Here is an 18,618-nt window from a genome sequence, read left to right as displayed (position 1 = left end):
CTGGCTGAAAGGGGACTTTTGGTTGCTGGACTTCAATACTTTGATTGCTGGACTTTGATGGCCAGCCTCAATAGGAGGAAGTGACGAAATAAGGGGATAGCTTTAGGAGTGTAATCTAACAGTTTTCAGCGAGGCAGAGGGACTGAGGGAGAAGGGCGAGCTGTGCCAGAGTATGTTTGCCATGCTCAGGATGTTAGAGCCCCTTCATCTCTCACTTAGCTTGGGGAATAACTAAGCTAGTCCCTGGGTGAGATAAGTGGCCATTCTAACTTGATGACCTTGAAGTAATGAAATCTTTATAGACTCTTACAAACAGAAAGTTTCAGAAAATGTTCAGGAAAAAAGGAAATAGATCATAGTTATGATGTATTTACTAGGGGTGAGAAAATGAGGTAAATTTCTATTACAGCAGAAAGGATGGAAAGAAGAAAGAAGGAAGGAAGGAAGAAAAAAGGAAGGAAGGGAGGGAGGGAGGGAGGAAGGGAGAAAGAAAGGAAGAAAGAAAGAAGGAAAGAAAATAAGGAAGGAAAGGGGGTAGTACATCTCTAATCCCAAACACTCAGGAGGCAGAGGCAGGCAAATTTCTACATTTGAGGCCAGCGTGGTCTATATTGTGAGTTCTAGGCCAGCCAGGGCTACATAGTAAAGCCTGTCTCCTCCCTGACCCCACCCAGGGAAGGAAGGAAGGAAGGAAGGAAGGAAGGAAGGAAGGAAGGAAGGAAGGAAGGAAGGAAGGAAGGAATGGAGGGAGGAACCAACCCTTAAGTCTTTCTTTAAGGAGAGCACATGATACCTAGGATTGGAACGCCAGGATCCCGTGAACTTGATTTCTCTGCTCATGCTGGAGGTTTCAATCTCAAACCACACATGAAGATTACAGGGTGAGCTTATAAATAGGACCAGCCATCCAACCCCATAGATGAAGGATGGGAGTGGGCCTGGAACTGCTCCCCGGGAGATTGCAATGTTTGCAGGAGGTTGAAAAGACTGAGCCAGCCTGAGCGAGAAGGTGGGTGAGTGTCCCCTCTTAGTGAGCAGGGACCCACCCACCCTTTCAACCAGGGCCGGCAGTGATTAGCAGCAAATACGTAAATCAATAGTTGTTCATACAGCTCTGGAGAAGGCAAGCTTTAAGAACCACTGGACCAGGTCCCCTCTTGGTTTTGAAAAGTGGTTGCTCTTTCCTCATAATAACCACTTTCCTTGGGGATTTCCCTGGCATTTGGGTGTAAAGAGTGTGCATTTTTAAAGCTGTCCAAATACCTATTTGTGCAATAGACCATAGCTCCTCTCCATAGGCCTCTATGCTTTATCAAGTAGATGATACATGTCTAAAAACCTATCTGGACAGATATTTACCAGAGGGACTGTTAGTGTGTGTGTGTGTGTGTGTGTGTGTGGGTGTGGGTGTGGGTGTGGGTGTGGGTGTGTGTGTGCATGTGCGCGCACATTATAGTCCTATGGCTCACTGGCTAAGTAAAATCTAACCGTTTTAAATAGATGCATCTAGTAAGATGTCATTTTGTCCCTCTTAGACACTGCAAAGCCCCACAGTGTGAGATGGATTCATTTGGGTGTTCTTGTTATAAATTTCACGTGGAGATGCTTTGCCCAAAGGAAAAAATTTTAAGGGCCAGTCAGATAGCTCAGTGTGAATAAGGATGTTTACTGCCCGAGTCTCATTCCTGAAAGGACAGGACTGATTCCCTCAAGTTGTCCTCTGATCTCTACACACACACACACACACACACACACACAGCGTAAGTAAATAAATATATTCAGAAAAGGAGAAGGGATCAACTCTTACGGTACTGAGTATAAAGCAGGAGTCTGGCACCACTTTTTCCGCCTTTTAATGTTGGGGCTTGAGAGATACCCCACCTCTACCACTGATTTTCCCTTTTGTCTTAGTCACTGTTGTAGTGCTGTGAAGAGATGCCATTTTCAAGGTGATTCTTTGTGTTGTTTTGTTTTTCTGCTTTCTGAGACAGGGGTTCTCTGTGTAACAGCTCTGCTGTCCTGGAACTCGTTCTGTAGACCAGGCTGGCTTTGAACTCACAAAGATCTGCCTCTGCTGGGATTAAAGGCGTGCACCAACACTGCCCGGCTTTACCAAGGCAACTCTTAAAAGACAAAGCATTTAGCTGGGGTTTGCTTCCAGTGTCAGAGGCTTAGTCCACTATCATCATCATGGCAGAGAGCACGCAGGCAGAAAGACGTGGTACTGAAGAAGCAGCTCAGAGCTACATCCTGATCCACAAACACAGAGCCTATTATGAGCTTTTCTGGAACCTCCAAGCCCACCCTCAGTGACACACTTCCTCCAACAAGCCACACCTACTTCAACAAGTCCACACTGGAGAGCACTGTATGAAGGTGTTTCTCTGTATATTTAATTAATTCTGTCCTGGCAGAGAGCTATGACCTGTCATCATTCTCCTGTTTTGTAAGTATTTCCTCACCTGTCTAAGGCAAGCTATGAATTTTTTGTTTGTTTGTTTTTGTATTCTTATTCAGTTTTCCTTCTGTGGGGCTAAGTCAGTACTAAATTCAAGACACTTGTGCTTTAAGGTTCATAGCCTCAACCCCGCTACCCAGCCCTGTCAAGATGCCTGCCATGCTTTTTGGAGCAGACAGAGAATGACTGTGTTGAGTTATTTGGGTATGACAAGGACATCCGGGAGATGAGAGGTGTGTCTTCTTGAGTCACATGACTGCAGTAGGAAGTGGAGCATCCTCATAGGGCCCTGTGAAGCAGAGGGGGAGGGACTTCGGTGGTGAATTTCTAGGATGGGTAGAACATTGCTACAAGCACCCAAGGGTCTCGCATGCACGAGGGCTCGGTTGCAGATGAAAGGATTCACTCAAAGCCGCTTGAGCAGAGAAGAGTTTATCAATGGTGTCTCACAACTGCTTGTACCTCCAACTCCAGGTGGTCCAATGCCTATGAACTCTGCAGGCACCTGTACTCATGTGTGTACATGCACACACACACACACACACACACACACACACTTTAATAAAAACAAATCCTTAAAAATGAAACTTGCATTAGTTGATTCTTTGGATTTCATTTGTTTTATTTTTGTTTTGCCTTTTTTTTTTTTTTTTTTTTTTGGAACAAGATTTTTCTGTCTAGCTCTAGCTGCCCTTTATGTAGACCAGGCTGGCTTTGAACTCAGGTATCCGCCTACCTCTGCCTCCCCAGTGTTGAGATTAAAGGTGAGTGGCATCACGTTCAGCTACATCAGTTGATTCTTTAGAGTCGGATGGATGACAGAATCATCCTATACTGCTGAGCTTTCTGGAAGTTCAAAACCCATAGTCCCAAGTTCTTCTGAGACCTAACTTTGGATTTCCGTCAGATTCTCTCATGCATAGCCTGTTGCCATGGCATCTTAAGTTCAGGGCCATCTGTGGTATAGCAAATGCTCCCCGAATATCAATCTCATTCCTGGGGGCCAAACACTCAGATTTCTAGACCAGGTCTGGCCCTTAGATGGGCCAGTTCTTATTTTTGTGAATTTGGAGCTGGGAGTATAAGACCAACTCAAAACCAGCCTTGCTCGGGCAGCTGACATCTGCCTCAGCTCGCTGTGTGCTTCAGAGGACTAGGCCTTGGCCCTGGGAAGGAAATTCAACTGGCTGTCCCCCGCCCCTGCTTCTTTCCACATCGGCTCTGCTAGCCACCCCTCTCTTTCCACTGTGTCCTAAGACTTATGATTTGCAAGTACTTTATATTTCTTATTTACAATGCAGCCATTGGCTTTCCTTGTGTGTGTGCGTGTGTGTGTATGTGTGCATCTTCATTGTGTTCAGCTGTGTATGTGAGTATCAGAGTGTGGAAGCCAGAGGACAACTTGGGTTATTCTTCAGGTTTTATCCACTTGTTTTGTGAGAGAAGGTTGCCTTTCGGCCTGGAACTCGCCAACAAAGCTAGGCTGGATGGCCAGTGAACACCAGTGATTCTCCTGTCTCCAACCAGCAGCCTTGGGATTATGTGCCGCTATACCTGGCTTTCTGGGGTCCTGGGAATCGAACTGAGGTCCTCGTGTTTGCAGTGCCAGCACTTTACGGACTGAGCACTCTCCTCAGCCCCCATTTGGCTTTCTGCCAGTGCAATATGGTCACAGTGTAGAGGCAGTCCGTGGGCCAAGTCCCAGGTGGAGAACGTGGCAAACGTGGCCATTCTGTGCAGTCCCAGAGCCCACGCTTTCTCCCTGTAGCATGGTAGCACTTGTTCTGCATGACATTCCTAAGCTGGCTGAATGAGGAGGTAGGTGGTAGCCATGAGAGAGGGAGAGGAAGAGAGGATTCCATTTGGAAGTGTCATGTGGAGGAGGCTGCAGTATCCTATGTGGCCACTAGGTGGCATAGGACCACTGGGTTCCACAGGCGCAGATCTGCCAAGTGTGTGTAGCTTGTGGGTCTTGCTTCCTGAGAGATGAACTACAGCGAAAAGGAGACAAGGCTAGGTGTAGCTGTTGAATGGTTACCCGAGTTTTAAAGGTTTCGTACTTTTCTTGTGTTACTTTTACGTAGTCGTTACCAAATGCCTGACAGAAAGTACTTAGGGAGCTAGGATTCATTTTGGCTCATGGTTTGAGGGCACAGTCGACCCTGACAGGGCGATGGTGGCAACATTCATGGCGTGTGTGGTGTCAGGAGTGGTGGCAGGGACTCCTTACATCTTGGTGGGCCCGGAGGCAGGGTGTTCGGACAAGTTACCAGGTCTCCCTCCAGGGGCCAGCTTCTTCCCGAGGCTTCACTCCTAAAACAGCGCCACCCTGGGGACCAAGCGTCCAAACCCACGGGCGGGCGGTAGGAGAGTCTCACATTCAAGCCATAACATTACTCTGGGACACAAAGGAGGAATTAAAGGCTGAAAAGCCAGCATGGAAAGGGGGGAGAAAAAAAGCCATGCTACATCTTCAATACTGCAAAAGGCAAAAATTCCATTTAAATCCCTCTTTTTTAAAAAAGAGCTTAAAATTAAACCCTTGTAATATTTCACGGATATTTCACTTATAAACATTTAATGGTAAATGTCATTTAATTCCCACCTTCTCTTCCTTTTTTTTTCTTTTTTTTTTTAAAGAAACAAGAACTACTCAAGTTCTCTTTTCTTTAGTTTTCCTGGAGGGAAAATGCTTTTCTTCTGATTGTAGAAAGAGACGTACATAATCTCATTTTATAGAAGAGAAGCGGAGTTCTGTGGCATTTTGTTTTGGCACTTTAGTATCTGAGAATGTTGAGCTATGACTGCGAATCCTGTTGAGTGGCGACAATTATTGACAGAAACAGGCTCATCCCATGGGTTTGCTGTGGGGTGAATGAATGAAGTCAAGAGCTTGCTCTAGTTTGTTCCAGAAAGCCCTCTCATAACCATTATTTCAAGACAAATTAGGTACATCCAGTGGCCTAGAAGGGACTCTGCCTATTTCAGAGTGGTCTGGCAAATGTTTTAAAAAAGGGTGGGTCCCTACATTTAACTGCTTGAAATCCAAAGCATTCTTCGTGACTGACAAGATGGCTGGTTATTTAAGCTTCTTGCTGCAAGGAAATACCAGCATAACTGTCCAGTGTTAGGATTTTGGTTTAATGAGAAATGAGAGTAGGAGCCATTAGCCCAGGGTGGGAAGAGAGGCCTCTGTACCAAAGCCATGCCTTCCTGCCCTGTGGCTTGGGATCTTCTGTGTAGGACACGATTCTGATTATTTAGTCCCTGATTGAACTGAATTCAACCCCCACATGGATGAATACACGAGGCTCAATCCTGATCAGTCCTGGCAGTCTGCCAGCACTGTGCCTGGGCACAGCCACTGTTTTGACCCTTGATGAGGGCTGTGAAGGTTCTTTGCAAAGGACAGTGTTCAAAACGAGAGAGCCCAGGACCTGTGGATCTCTGCTGAACACATTGAAGGGAGCCTAAACAATACAAACAATACATGGAGTAATGCTACATCGGTAAAGCCTCCAGTGGGGATTGGTCTGGCACAGTGAGAAGGTGGGAGGAGCTTGATGAGACTTAGATCTAATTCTGGAGGACAGTTCCTCCCCCCCCCCCACTTGGGAGGAGTTGGGTGGAGCCTTGGTAGCTTTCAGAGGGAATAACGTGACCCCATTCAAAAGGCCAAAGAGATCAATTTGGACACCCCCCAGGCAACCCAAGAGAGAAACTACAATGCCCTGACCTGAGGAAGCAGCTGTGGGAGAAAGAAGGAAAAAACGGCCGGTGTCAGGACACCTCGGCTGAGGGGGTATGGTGAGGAGGCATGGGACACAATGGACACTGCCAGCTGCCGTCTGGGCAGCGGGTTAAAAGAACTGCTTCAGAAAAACGGGAGGCTGACGTGCCCAGGAAGGGGTCCCGAACATTCTAGATTGTACCTGAGAGAGGTGAGAAGAGCACAGGTCTGGTGAGGCCTGCCCGAGATCTCAGTCCTTGGAGGACAGTTTTCCTCTCTGTGCTCCACAGAGCATCTAGAGCAGTGGTTCTTAACCTGTGGGTGGCGACCCCCATGGGGGGAGGTGTTGAATGACCCTTTCACAGGTGTTGCCTAAGACCATCAGAAAACACAGATATTTATAGTACAGTGTTAACAGTCACAAAATTATAGTTATGAAGTAGCAACTAAAATTATATTTTTGTTGGGGGGGGTCGCCACAATGTGGGAACTGCATTAAAGGGTTGCAGCATTGGCCTAGAGTTTCCCCAGAAGGGCCTGGTGCTGGCCAGTGGGCTGTGTTCCTTTGCTGGTCCCATCCCAACCTGCTGAGCTCAGTCAGTATTGCAGCGGATGGCCCACTGTGTGGGGGCCCAGCCATTTCTAGGGTATCCGAGGATGATGCTTGCTTTTTTTTTTTTTTAGCAGCTCTGAACTCGCAGAGGGATGCCAGTGAAGGAAAGGAGTTGGAAAAGCATCCCACACTGAAGACGAAAATGAGCTTCCCCTAAGCAAAACTATCTGCATTTCCATCACACCCGTGCAGGTGACAGGAGGCCTCCATAAACACAGGTCCCCGTGACCGCCCAGCTGCGACAGGCTCAGAGAAGGCAGCTGCAGATTCTCTTAGCCTCTCCTTCTAGGAGGTTCTTCGTGGCCCACAAGTCACATGACCTGAGCATAAGTAGGAGAGGCATGTTGGCTGTGTGTATGACCGTATGGGATCTGTGCAGCACAGGTAGAGTGCTCTAGCCGGCAAGCACTGCTGCCTTGTACGGGAATGCGTTCTTTCTGGTCCTAACCTGCGCAAAGCAGAGTTGTCAGGCCTCAGGGTCCCCGGATACTCAGCTGTGAAGAACTCCCGGCAAGAGCAGTGTAGTTAGTTTAAAGTATCAGCTTGGGTTAGAATGCCTATCTAACTGATGGAATATTTTCTCTGGGTGTGTCTGCGAGAGACAGGGAAGAAGGCGTAGGTCATCCATTCTATAGACTGGCTCCAACAGAACAAAGACTTGGGTCAGCAAGTGGGCTTGCCTCTGACAGGGCCTCCCTCCCTCTGCTGCAATCAGACAGTGGCTCCCTGGACTTCGGGCTTTTGGGGTTGGATTAGAACCATACCACCTCCAACCGAAATAAAGATGGCAGATTGTAGGGTTTGTTGGCTTCAAGAATCTCACAGGTCACCCTCAACCGTCACTTTCTCTGTGTCTGGATGTTCTATTGGTCTGTTTCTCAGGTGGGCTGTGTAAGGGTCTCACAGGGCTGTGTGCCTGTGAGGTACCTCACCGAGTACCAGAGAACGGGTCAGGAACAATAGATGCCAGTCTGTGGCAGGGCAAACGGCATTCTGGCCCTGTCTACTCCCCATTGTCATCCACTCTCTTCCCCACGTGTGCTTGGTATCACCCTGATTTGTTTGTTTGTTAGGGTTCCCCTGTGTAGCCTGGCTGATCTAGAACTCACTGAGTAGACCAGGCTATCCTCCAGCTTCTGGTGAGTTTCCTGTCCCTGCCTCCCATAGACAGGGATTACAGACACGCGACATCACTGACAGCCAACCCTGATTTCTGTGGTACCATACCTCTGGAGCAGAAGCCCTCAGTTAACCCTGGCAGGTTAAAGAGAACGTTTTAGATCAAGCAGGCACACTAGTTAGCCAGGCGTTTGAACCCTGCCTGGCAGTCAGGGACTTTCCCAAAGTGAACAAGCCTGGAGCTGGTGAAGGGCACCTTGAGGGACTTATCAGAGCTGCAGCCTGTGGGACAGAGGCAGGCAAATCTGTTCTGTTTACTTGATCAACTGATGTCCTTAGATTTGGTCCCTAATGATGACCTACAGAACTAGGCGGCCACACAGCAAGGACACAGAGTCCCCGAGAACACACACTTTCTAATAATCTCTTTCTCCGCAGAGCTGCCTTGTTTGTTCTCCTGGAGACAGCAAGCTCCCCCCACCCCCTTCTCCTTCCTCAGGGTGGGAGTGATACACCCATTGTTTGCTTGCTGACGTATAATAGGCTTCGAGAAAGCAGTTATGGGTTCTTTGGCTTTTGTTCGAGGTGTTTCTGGCTCCATAGTTAGGGAGTCTTATGACCTCACTATAACTATGGCAGAGTTCATACTTTCAGGATTTGCACATTGCTGTCTGGGCTATCACTGTAGTCAATGCAGTAGTTGGAGGTGAGACTCAGAGGTGAATGGAATCCTGGGTAATTGTTCTATAAAAGCTAGGGCATCCCCAGAATCAGACCTGGTGTCTCCAATTAAGCAGGGTCTAGAATGTATAGGGAAGTCAGAGGAGGCTAGAGGAGTCCATTGTCCTTTGGTCTTTACAGTCAGAACAGGCTGTTTCCGGAGCCTGTGTGGTCATAGGGCCGAGACATTTAAGTAAATCAGGTATAACTCAAAAGCTTGGAGTCTTTTCCTGGCCACGGGGTGGGGGAAGAGAAAGGAAACCAGAGTTGATACTTCCTGTCTGGAATCTTCTACAAGGGGTACAATAACGGCACAAGGCCGCCTCTAGGTTTACGGTAAGGAGAAAGGGGCTAATGTGTGTGGCACACTCATAAGCAGGGTCTGTTTATAGCTGAGCATAAAGGAGATTTTGTCATTTTCTTTCTTTTTTTAAAAAATTTACTTATTTATTACGTATATAGTGTTCAGTTTGCATGTAGGCCAGCACACCAGAAGAGGGCACTAGATCTCATCATAGATGGTTGTGAAGCACCATGTGGTTGCTGGGAATGGACCTCTGGAAGAGCAGCCAGTGCTCTTAACCTCTGAGCCATCTCTCCAGCAACAGGTTTTTGTTCTTTTTAACCACTGACATGAGCAGAATGTGAAAGAAACAGTGTCAAGGAAAGATCACTCTCAGTATCTTCTAGTAGTGACAGAAATTCTTGGCTAAGGAGGCAGGAGACTTAGCCTTTCTGATCAGGCTTCCCAAAGAGTCAAAATATGATGATAATGATGCTAACAGCCCATGGGTCTATCTGCAGAGGGTTCTAGCAAGACATCCAATAACAACCCCTGTGTCTACCTGCAGGCAGTTCTATGAGCAAGATGGGCACATACACAATGGATGTTTTTTGGCTAGTTTACAATATGGATGAGCCTTCAAAACATGCCAAAAGAAATAAACCAGAGGTCAATTTTGCTTAATATTTGCAGTTTCTTTTTTTTTCCGGGGGGTGGGGGTGGGTGATGACAAAGTTCTGGAAACAGAGGTGATGGTTACAAGACACTTGAATGTACATAATGTCACAGGATTAACATTTTAAATGGTTAAAATGGCAAACTTTGTGCTGCATATATTTTACCCCTGTAAAAACAAAAAGCCAGACAGGCATGGGGATATAGCGAATTGGTGGATCATTCGCTCAGCAGCAGTGAGGGTCTGGGTTCAGTCCCAAGTTCTTTAACCACAGCAGAAAAGCAAGTAGTGAAAACAGAGAGAAACAAGGTTGCAGATCCTGGGTTTCCAGAAAGAGCCCTGAGGCAGTGACGCTCTCCCACAAATCCTTCCCGTGCTCTGGCCTGCCAGGAAGCCAACGCTGCTATTCCTCTCCTGCGCCCCGTGCCCATCATTTCCTTCCCGACAGGACTTAGGACAAACTCCCCAGCCCTGTGTTCCATTCCCACAGTCCTTCTGCCCACGGCTCGGGACACACTCCCCAGTCCTGTGTCTGTTGCTGCCCATCGTTGGAAGTCCTGACTGCTTCTGCCTCCGGTACCTGCTGCACTGCAACTCCGCCTTTCTTTTCTTCTGTGTGGCCAGGGACTTGCTTGGGCGCCTCTCCCCACCCACAGATCTGTGACCATAAGTAGTCTAGCTGGGCACTTTCAGATGATGCCTTCCTTCGTTCCCTGCCACAAGCTGATGTTTCTCTGCTGGCTTTGCAAACACTTTAAACTTTTATTCACCATGACAAATGTACTTCACTTTGTGACCCACGGCACATCTTCATGACGTGATACGATTAGTCTATGCAGTGCAACCTAAGATCACAAATGTGTTCAGTTTTTGTAAACTCTACATCCTGTTTGAGCACCGGCCACTAAGGGGCACTGGTGGGTTAGGTCTCATTGAGGAATTGGTCTGGTAGGAATTGACAGTCTCAGTAACTGGCTGGGACCTTCTCAGGTCCCTTGACAAGTCCCCTCAGAGGGAGGCCGGAGGTATTGATGCAGTTTATCTATGGAACAATTGTCTACTTAGCTGATTTGACTGGATAAACATTCTCTCGGCTTAATGTCTGCTGGGGGTGGTTTTAATTTAATGTCTTGGTTTATGGTAGTTGTCTCCCTTTTTTTTTTTCCCCCCAGAGAAGGCTGTAATTTGTGTCCCCTCCTTCCTGCTTTTTAATTTTTATTATTATTATTTTTTAACCCTTTGGGAGTGGGGCCAGCTATCTAGATGTTTACCTTGAGCCTCGTGCAGACTCACCTGCACGGGTCTTCCACACCACACTCTGTGCCAGGTGGCCTCCTTTCAGCTCAGCCAATGAGGCCGCCTCTGCTTGCTGTGTTGATTCTTTTTGGGGGAGGGGTGTTACTAATACTTTTTTTTTTCCATTTTTTTGAGCTTATAATGACATTATTTCCCCTTCCCCTATCCTTCCCCTCCAACTCTCATGTATGCCCCACATTCTCTTTCAAACTCATAACGGCTTTTTATTTAATTGCTGTTGATGGTGTGCATATGTGTTTGTTCCAAAATATAAATACAGCCTGTTTGATCTTGTATGATATGTGTGTTTTCGGGGCTGACCATTTGGTACTGGGTAGCAGTTGAGGGGAAGAGCACCGATTCTTCCATTTTTAGCATTCTTCAGTTGCCTGTAGCTCTTTGTCTAGGACTGAGGCCTCCATCATGGGCTTTCCCTCTTCTGTCTACATTAGCATGTCTTTTGGTGCCATCTTTGTTCAGGTCATGTTTAGGCAGCCATGTTGGTGGGACTTCATGTGTGTAGCTTCTCTGACATTTCTAGCAGACACAATCTCACAGCTAACTGCACCTTCCTCGGCAATGATCCCCGAGCCTTAGATACAGGAGTCATGTTGTAGATGTATCTGTTGGGAATGAGCTTCACAGTTCTGCATTTTAATAGGTTGTGGTAATGGTCTTTGCCTCAAAGAGACGTTTCCTTGATGGAGGGTAAGGACTATACTTTTTTTGTGGATATAAGGACAAATGTTTAAAATATAGAGTTTAAAATACAGTATGCTGGCTTAGCGAAGTGATGGTTATAGGTTTTCCTCTGAGAGCCATGTGGTTGGCTAGGTTTTCAGCATGAGGTATGATTTCCTTCTTGTTGGATGAACCTTACACCTAATTAGAGAGCTGTTGGTGAGTGCCAAGGCATGTGCGCCACTATTGCACCGTTAGGGGTTTTGTGCTGTGCTGGTCATTGATTGATGTGGTTCACAGGCGTCATAATTGGGTAGGACTAATGACCACTTCCTTCCTTTGAAAGCTTGGAAGCTGCTTCTGGTACCATGAAAGCTAGCCCTTAGAGAGGAAGCTTTCAGATGAGATCCAGCTTGGGCCCGAAGAGTCCTGTATCCATGATCTTGTGTCTTCAGTAGCGGGGACTTCCTCTCTACCTCTGGTGGGTTAGCAAAAGCAACAGAAATAATGGTTTGGGAGTCTCTTGGATAACCCTGGCCAACAACTCAAAAAAGGGTTTCTCACGCCTGGTGTTGGGGTTTTTGTTACATAGGGTATCACATGTCGAGGGAGTATTGTCAGCCCTAGATGGGTAAATTTCGTTTGAACTATGTGTATTGATATTCAGACTTGCATGTAATCTTGGGTAGATAGCCATTTTGATTATTGACAAAAGGGTATCCCTGGAAGAGATTCCAAGAGGCCTCATATAGCCTGATTTGAGGAATGGGATGAAGAACCCATTTGAGTAGAGACAAGAACACCTCATGATTAACTCTGGAGACAACAGAGCTACAGAGCTACCTGCCCTTGACTTGCTCCCTGAAGCAGACAGAAATTATCTCTGCTGGTTATCTCCCCAGGACCACCTAGGGGTTTATCTTCAATGAGAGACCATAGGCCATGAAGTGGTTCAGCCTTTGTCCATGAGCACAAAGGGGTCAGATCACGGATCAATGAACTACATCATCTTTAGTACTTCAGAAGGTGACAGCAACAGAATTCTTACTCTGTTACCTCTACCTGTGTCTATCAGGCTGCTTCTTAAGGTGTGTTCCCCCTTTGCAGTGGGACAGGAAGTGGCTGTCTCGGCGTTTTGTGAAGACATTCAGTATACAGTGTTTATCAGGACAAACCGACAGTTAAATGAGCCTTAAGTAAGAGGAATTCCTTTAACTCCATTGCCGTAAGTGGCAAAGCTGTCCTCCTTGCCAGCTTCTGTCTTTACTATAACCTCAACAATCATGCACGCTAGCATGGCCCCAACCTTGCAGGACAGGTTAGGCTGCTGTTGGCTGTCATGGGGCAAGGGAGAATGACTGTCTGTCTCTTCTTGGAGACTGAGCCGGCCTTGCTGATAAAGAGCACCTCAAGGAAGTTTCATAGGCAAGAATGCAGAGCCTGCTTTGGACCTTTTCCCTAGTGGGCCCAGGAAGTAGCGATGGCTTGCAGTGAGAATAATCCCTAGCCAAGAGCTGAGGGGACTCTGCCACGACTCATGTGATCACGTCACAGAGACCACACGGCTGCCAGCTTTCCCTAAGCTTAATGCTGTCAACTTCCCCAATAAGAATGTGCTGGAAAAACCTAGTTCTCCCCTCTGTGTTCTTCACCTCAAGCTATCATCTGGACCTGGCTCCTAAGATGCTGCTGATGTGGCTTTTCTCAGATTGCCTTGACCACAGCAGTTTCTTAGTGGCTGCCTCTGATCATCCACTCGCACTCAGCCACAGCTTGCCTCCAGCTGGGGTTCCCTGATAGCGATAAGCATGGTGTGGTTGAATCTTGAATCAGATCTCCATGGACCAAGCTCTGCCAGAGCCAGTCAGTCTCCTGGGTGGACCTGATGTGCTGTCTCCACCCTTCCCCACAGGTATATCAGTAGGCTAATAGAAGCACGTCTCTTGAGCAACCTGGAGCCCTGCAGGAGTAGTATTAGGAGATGATCTCATCATGATGGTAGATTTGTTTCATTTTATGCCTAGTTGATCCTTTTTTTCTTTCTAGCTAGAAACACTGTGGTGTAGGACATACAATTTCTCTCACTGAAGGATTCCTTTTTCATTCTCCAAGGATTTGGGCTGGTCTTTTAACTTGCTTGGGCCAACACAATGCTATGGAAATGATGGGGTATCAGATTGAACCCAAGTCTCTAGAATCCTGTCCCTTTATTTCTTCATCCTAACATTGGGAGGCTGGAGCAGAAATTATCCAGATTAGCATGAGTTTGAAGCTATCTTGCAATGCATAGTGAGTACCAAGTGGTCATCTAGGCCTACACTGCAAGACTCTGCCTCAAAACAAGATACACACACACACACAGCACATGCACATCAACCAACCAACCAACCAACCAACCAACCAACCCAAACCAAAAACCTAAGTAGACAAAGCCAGCAAAACTGACACAAGCAAGCAAACCCCCTAAAGACCAGGATCAAGAGTTTGTAAGACAGACTCCGAGCTGCTGGGTAGTTGATTATGTGTCTGGCCTTATATCCCGACAGTGATTGAGTGACACACACTTTATTGATGTTCCTTTGGTCATCAAGGCCGTCCATCAATCAGTCTCTGTGATTGTACTGCCTAGAGTCGAGTCTTAGAGATTAATTTATAGACAGGAAGGATATAAACACATTGGCTCCAGTTTCCCAGCAACACGCTGACTTCTTCTGCCTCTTTCTCATCTTAACGCAGTCTATCACTCTAGAGCTGTGACATGCCCTGTACGCTTTCAGAACAAGAGATACCTTCAGTTGGCTCCTGGTCCCAAGGGCTACTAGGACTTTTTCTCACAGATGTGTCTGTCTCAGCTGCTGGCATGCATGTCTGGAATGGCCTCTGTCTTGGCTGTGTAAGGACCATTGTGTACTTCTGGCCAGAGACAGAGTGAGAACAGAGGACGGGTTTTAGAGGCAGCTGCCAAGAGAGCAGCTGCATGGTACCCTAGGTCTTCCTTGCTGGGACTCCAGGAGAAAATGACTGGACTCCAATGACTGGGCATTCATCAGGGAGGGAGTCAGGACACGAACAGACTCTGGGATGAGCAGTGAGGAGGGCTCGAAGTGAATGTGAGTCATTTTCTTTCTTCTCACAAGACTGCTATCATTTAAGTCACGAGCGCTGGGCAAGTTCTGAAAGCCAATTCTCGATGAATGCAGGGTTTATAAACACAGGCTATGCTGTCCAAGCCGTAGAAAAAGAAGGCTTGTCGTAGAAAAAGGCATCCTTTCAGAATTATCTTTCAACTGGAAAGCACAAATTCTATAAGAAACGTTGTGACTCCTAAGGCTTAGTTTCTGAGGCATCCCTGGGGAGAGAGGGATGTTCTTCCAGCCCTTCAGGGGTCCTTCCAGAAAGGCCCTTGCCACTGAGGTAAGGGAAGCCCTACTTACAGCGAGGCTTCTACTCAACTGTGCAGCCTCTAGGTCAGTAGCAGCAGGTGGGAATTATGTGGAGATTCCCGGGCCTTTCCTAGACCTTGGAAACTGGGACCTTAAGAATTGGCTCACGAACCCTCCAGGGGATTCTCTGCGTATCAGAGCTGTAAGAGTCTAAGGTATAATATGCCTTCCAGATGATACAGAGGTGGCCCAGGCATACATTGTATACAGGAGGGTACCTTCTCTTCATGCAACTAGGATGGTACTGGTGTGTGCCATTCCCGGGAATCGGAAAACAGTCATTTAGACTTTGGTGTTCTGTCTGTCGAGGAGTCCTCAGGGATAGTTTCCTTGCTGCCCATGCTAACTAGGCATCTTGTTTACAGCAGCTTCCCACTTCCAGGAGCCAGCTTCAAGATGGACCTGGAAATTTTAAATCATGCTAAGGTTCACTCTAGGCCTTTGCAATGGCCTTTAGTGCTTCCATCTGGAGCTGACATGTGACTGCCACCAGTGTGGCACTGGCAGAGAAAATCACACGGCCAAGGCCAACTTCAGAATCAGATGCGAAGTACACCCTTTTCTGCTTCATCTCCTAAGAGCCCTGGGCAGTCTGAGAGCGACCCTGCTGGCTAGAGTCAGAGGCTGTGCATGGCCCTCGGCACGCCTGGCTAGCAGAAGCTGCGCATTACAGGCTTGTGGTTTTGTGTGTGTGTGGGGGAGTCAAGTTCACAGCCACCTGTTAGGTCTTTGCTTCAACTGACCTTTGGAGCTAAGCCATCCATCCCCAGATCTTCCCTGACCAAGCCTTTAGGGAAAAATATCCCAGCACTAACCCATGCAGAGTACATGTGATTGCACAGCACAGGGAACCATCATAAAATGAACACAATGCTGCAGCTGCCCACAGGTGGGAAGTGGCCCAGTAGCTCCTTCCTATTTCCCAGCCCCACCCCAGGCTGCTCCCCCAGAAGGGCAACTCCCTCCTGACTTTCCCTAGCCTCAAATTACTCTATTACACCTCATTCATTCAGTTAGGCACTGGAACGCCTCAGTCCTGGTAGATGATGTTAGAGACCCGAACACAGGGGCTGGTCCTGCTGGTCCTGCTGTCAGACAGGATTTTTTTCTGGGAAGTGCTACTTTAGGCAGGCCTGGGGTTGGAGGAGGGAGTTACCAAAGTCCTCAAGGACTCGGCCCAGTTAGGGTATACTGTCTTTATCACCTGCTTATTTAAGTACAGCCAGCGTTTCCTAATGGGCCAGAAGTCTTTCCTGCTTGACACCGAGCAAGGAGCAAGTGCTCCTCCCAGCAGGGACGTGGTCTCCTCTCGTGTTAAAAGCCACCTGGACTGGCTAACAGCAGAGCAGGCCCCTGTCCATCCACCTCAGGCCTCTCCTCTCGAGGGGGCTCAAGGCCCCGTAAACTGGTTCCTTCTGGGATGTGGAGTGGGAAGCACCTGCTTGCGTGCTTTGGCGTAAACACCGCCGGCAGTACGTCTTATGCAGGTCCCAGGATTTGAACACGAGGGGCAGACTTCCCATCTTCTTGCCTACAAAATCACCAAAGGACTGGCAGGAGAGGGAGGGGGATCTGCTAGCTTCCCCAAACTCCCCAAACGTCCTCTACGCCACACTTGGCCTTCCAGTTTCTGCACAGCATTCTTGCCAAATCCAGAGTGCCATCTGGCTCCATCATTAACCCTTGCCCCTACAGTATCACTAGAGACTGTGGTGAGAGGGAGCGGGGACCTGGGTAGGTCTGGGGCACTGTGGCTAAGGGCTCACCACATCCTTTTGTGGTAATCGCCTCCGACAAAATGCACTCTGGGTGTATTTTTATAATCCGCTGGCTTCTAAATTACAGCCATGCTGAATAAAAGCAGGGTAAACATGTGATTAGGAATTTCCTTCTGCTGAGTGTAAAACAAAATCGTTTCCAGGGCTGGGGCTTTTCAAACATTGTGCTTTTAGCAGAAAAGAAAAAAAAAAAGGGAAAGTATCATTATTTTAAAGCCAAAGCAAAAAGTTCATGGCCTTCCTGAATAACCACACTCCCGCTCCACAAGGAAGCGGGGAAGGAAAGATTAAATTGGGAAAACATACCAAGGGCAGCCTGCCTGCCCGCTCAGCCAATCACACGCCTCCTGTAGACTAAGCGTGAAAAAATGGTATGGTGGTGGTCATGGTTCATGACTATCCCGGGAGGTTCAGAAAGGCCCTGGCACATGAACCAGCAACAGAGAAACTAAGCATAGACGGGCTCTGGGCACGGCAGAGACACACAGAGGTTTTGGTTATGACACAGCTCCACCCACCTTGCCTGTCTTCCTTACGAAAACCTCTGTGTAGCCTGGTGAGGACTTCACAGGGTGGACCTAGCTCTCACTGACAAAGCACCTGGGATGCTTGCAGACCTCAGGCGCCAAATTCGGGGGGGGGGAGAGCCAGAGCCAGAATGTGATTTCTCCCAGCTCCCCCAGGAAACACTCACCCGCTCCGTGAAACGGAAAAGCTTACACACAACGGTCTTCCCGCGTGCAGCAGGTCCCCTAGGAAGTGTCACTGGGATTTGAAGACAGGCTGTGACTAGCTGCTCATTACTTCCTTTGAGGGGAAAATGGAAGTGTTCTCCATCTGCAAGGATTCTCCCATGCCTGCAATAGTGGTTTCAGTATTACAAAGCCAAGGATAAAACTGCTCTCAGAGTATTGACATCTGCTGGGAAAGGGCTCCTTTCTTTTGCACTGGGCACTTCTGTCAGCAGTGAGTTCCAGACAGAATTCTCCAGAAGCAAACTACCTCCTGATGGCGAGAGGCTTAGTTATCACGTCCTGACAGTGGTTGGACATGTCATCCGTGTCACTTTCTTGATATCAGGGTCTCAGTTTCTATTGTGCTTGTCCTGTTGTCTTGGGGTAAATTCCAGCCTTTGGCTGCTCAAGTTTCTGGACAAAGGCTTCTAGGAAATTGGCGTCACCTAAAGGTTTGGTCTCCTTTACTGGATCAGAAGAGAAAGCCAGCTGTCTCCTCCCTTGGGCTGCCCGATTACGGACCTGGCTCACGCCTCCTTTGAGAGTCCCTTTGCAAAGTTGTGCCTCCATAAACCACAGCTTTACCAATGGGGGTAATCAGGCTTGTGTATACAATGTGGAGAGATCCCAAGATAAAAAGCATTCAAGGTGCCCAGTGTTATGAGAGCAAACACAGCCGGGGCCAGTGTGTACTTCTCATAGGTTAGATACACAGACTTTACTCAAAGATAAAATGAGCAGCTGTTTTTATCAGAGCACAAGGGTTCATTTCATTTTTCTCATTCACAATATATATATATATATACACACACACATACACATATACACGCATACATAGATACATATACATACACACACACACATATATATATATTGGTCAGTGCTGGGGATTGAACTTAGGACCTCGTGCATGTTGGGTAAACACTTCTACTGTGCTAGACTCCCCAACCCTGGCCCTACATTTATAGTATTAATGCTTTTTCACTTCTCAGTAAAACAAAATCCCAGGATCGTAAACCTCCTGGAAAACAGCTCTTTACTCAAAAGGCATTTTTGGCCATTAAGGGAGAGACAAAGCCCCAAATCA

The sequence above is a fragment of the Meriones unguiculatus genome, chromosome 1 (genome assembly GCF_030254825.1).
Source record: "Meriones unguiculatus strain TT.TT164.6M chromosome 1, Bangor_MerUng_6.1, whole genome shotgun sequence".
In the NCBI taxonomy this organism is placed as follows: Eukaryota; Metazoa; Chordata; class Mammalia; order Rodentia; family Muridae; genus Meriones; species Meriones unguiculatus.
Note: the sequence above shows the minus strand (reverse complement) of the source record.